Source organism: Lepisma saccharinum, chromosome 17 (assembly GCF_977018435.1).
Source record: "Lepisma saccharinum chromosome 17, izLepSacc3.1, whole genome shotgun sequence".
NCBI lineage: Eukaryota > Metazoa > Arthropoda > Insecta > Zygentoma > Lepismatidae > Lepisma > Lepisma saccharinum.
The window spans coordinates 49,799,655-49,803,067 of record NC_139245.1 but is presented as its reverse complement, the minus strand read 5'-3'; the positions used below and the strand labels follow the sequence as shown (position 1 = coordinate 49,803,067).

At 35.9% G+C, this 3,413-nt stretch overlaps 1 non-coding gene across 1 annotated transcript; it reads right to left on the bottom strand.

The window, feature by feature from the left end:
- Positions 1-215: 215 nt before the first annotated feature.
- TRNAA-UGC (transfer RNA alanine (anticodon UGC)) lies at positions 216-290 on the bottom strand. The gene has a single exon. It is a non-coding gene; the product is annotated as a tRNA-Ala (tRNA).
- Positions 291-3,413: the final 3,123 nt, after the last annotated feature.

Genomic DNA, 3,413 nt, shown 5'->3' with positions numbered 1-3,413 from the left:
TACTTGTGATTAGTTTACAAAATACAATTTCAATCGATGTCAAATCGTCCAAGAGAAATAAATTGGTTGCCAGAATTTTTTTTTAAAGTATAATTGCTGTAGCTCCTATGCAAGTGTAGTAAAATTGGTTTGAGTTGCTGTTTTAAGTCCACTTTATGCACAGTAAGGCTAATCGGGACTGGACCTACAGTTTAAAGTGGAATCCGAACCACTTGTGCCTCCACCGGGTATCGAACCCGGGACCCCTTGATTGCAAGGCAATGACGCTACCACTGTGCCATGGGGGAGGCCCGCAAGTGTAGTAAAGAATGCATTTTTTCTCTTATTATATAACTTCATTGACAAATATCTCTAATCATTAGGCAAATGATTTCTAGTTCCATACCTATTTTAGTCCTACGTCCTAGATCTTTGCATTTCATGTACAGTTCTGTTCACTTTCAGTGGCACACTCGTTTGGGTTAAAGTTCATCGTGGGTGGCGATCGAGTGACAGTACAGTGAAAGTAAATGTATGGAAAACAGCACCCTGCAATGCTGCCTACTAGTAAAGATTTTCAACAGATGAATGAACTGTATGACTTGCCAAGTAAAATAAAACAGTTAACAAAAGCCTTGCACTGTAATTATTAATGCAATAGAGTATCCATTTTTACATTCGAACAACAGTTAATAATTGTTGGAAAAACTCCATACAAAATAACTAAGGCAAAAAAAAACCTGTCTCAATTCCTTTAATTGAGGAGAAAATAAATCTTTATTTGGAAGCAGAAGGAAATGGATGATGGTTGTATTATCCCCTCCTCCTAGCATAAAGTTGACATTCAAGATGTGGATAGAAGATAATAAACAATACAAAACAAGAAGAGTTTTTCTCTTTCCGTACTGCTGTAATGATGTGACTTCTAGAGCAGATTCGTTTTTTTTCTTTCATATACATACTACTTTTCTACCATGAAATTGAAAAGGATGATACAGCTAGCAAGATGAATGAATATCTTCAGAGATTCCTGAATAATGACTATTCTCCACAAAGTCACATAGCAGAAGTTGCTGTGTAGATATTAGCTGGCCAACATCCATGGTGGAGTGAATAGCATGGCATGTATGATTCTACAGATCTCGGATCCTAACCCCAGCCTGGGCATATTTGTTCTTTGTAGGCATACTTTTACCAGTTTCACCATATCACTCATCCTCCTGGTCGCGATTATCCAAAAGTGACATAAAATAACCTAATTCAATCAGTAAATTTCGGATGTTGGAGCATGATGATCATTTAGGTTGGATTGATTGAGTTGTCATTTTAAGGCTAGTTTATGCCCAAAAATACTAATGGGGACTGAATGTACAGTTTGAAGTGGAATCTAACGACTGTGCAATCTGCCTCCACCAGGTATCGGACCCAGGATCCCTTGATCACAAGGCGACTCTGCAATCAAGGCGGCCATATTACTAACCTGGCTCTTCTTAACACGTACAAGGTTCTTCAATATAATACACACACAATTTTGCTTATATTCTGAGCAATGTGTGCAAAATATGCAGACAGAATAAATTCAATAAATCGTATTACCTTAACATAAAAGTAATTGCAGTATTAGAGAAGAAAGCCTCTGTGAAGGTGTTGTGGTATCATGCAGACAGAATTCGATGTATCGTATTACCTTAACATAAAAGTAATTGGAGATATAGAGAAGGGGACCTCCCTGAAGACATGGTATCATCGTCTCCTTGTTCAATACCTGGTGGTGTCACATACTGGCTCGAATCCTACTTTAAACTTTACATTCTGTCCCGATTAGCCTTACTGTGCATAAAGTGTACTTAAAACACCAAATTATTCAATCAATCAATCAGATAGAAGAGGTCTTGATACAAAGGACAGGTAAAGATAAAAATCTTAAGGTAAAATTACGTGAATACCATAGCGCCGGCACGGTGGCTTGTGTCCACGTCCAGGGTTGCTATGCATCTGGAAAATGTCTGCGAATGTGGCTTGTCAGGGAAATGTCAAGGAATTTTGTAGATCGTCTGGAATTTAAGTGCATTTTGGAGTCTGCAAGAGAAAAGTTGCAAAATAAACAAGCAGTTCACTACGACTTCTGGATTCGGTTCTTGGATTCCACTCCCAAAAAAGATTCAGTTTAGAAACTTGTTTCTTTCCTTCTTATGATTCTCAGTCTTTCACAAAACTATGGTTTATTTGAATTTCTGTAATAAATATCAAAGTAAAACTTGCAGTCCAGGTATCTGACTGATAACTAAAGCACATTGACAATATGATCATAATTATTGGAAAGGTTGGTGAAGATGAGGTTATCGGCTATTTTTTTATAGATCTTAGTCTTGTTGGCATTTCCTATAGAATTTCTATATGCAACAAAACATTTCTCCAGATGGTGTGTACTTATAAATGTAAGCAAACAAGCAGCATTTTCTACGACACTATAAATCCGCCAAAAAATGAAAATTTGTGTATGGTTTATGAACTTTTTCTGATGTTTTTATATTGTGGAGATCTGTTATGGTAAAATAAGGTACCCTGTTACCTTAGCCTGAAGGCTACATGCAAGTGATTGTAGCACCCAATACATTTGATGCCGATTGTAATTTTACATTTTATTCTTCGAATTTTCACGTGTTCTTGTGTTAAATGAAAAACACAAGGTTCAAAAACAAAAATTATGATAACAAACATGTCTAAAAATTTATTTTTTGGACTGAAAAACCTGAAAATGTCAGGGAATTTCATAATCAAAAAATCGTAGGAACCCTGATGTTGGATAAGTGTCAGCTTCGTAAGTTGGTATCCTAGGTTCGATTCCCAACTTGGTTATTTTTTTTCTGCCAAATGAATGTAACTGAGTCATAGATTTTTTTCATAATTTTAGTTTTGCTTTAGTTCGTGTTGCAAAAGAAGAGTGATTAATATGAAACTATTACACTTCAGAGTTTATGAAAGTTCCTTGAAAAAATTTGCAATTTGGAAATATTTTTTCTTTATTGTGTTGTTACTAAAACTGGTTGGACCTCCATGATGGCGCAGTGGTAGTTACGTCACCTTGTAATCAAGGGTTCCTGGGTTTGATACCGGTGGAGGCACATGGTGGTTTGGATCCCACTTTAAACTATAGATCCAGTCCTGATTAGACTTTGTGCATAAAATGGACTTAAAACACCAACTCAATCAATTAATCAAACTAAAGCTGGTTGTTAATAACCACTGGTACAAATTAATATTTTCAATAAATTTATGGTTTTCTTCCTTTCAGTGTATCTTCCCCTAAAAGTGCAGAAATCTAAGTTTTCCTTGGCACTATTTTTAGACATCTTAAGGTTTTCTATTGAATTGAAAGTTGACTTTCGCAATTATATTATTCATTGATCACCAAAGTGGGTCAAAATATCAAC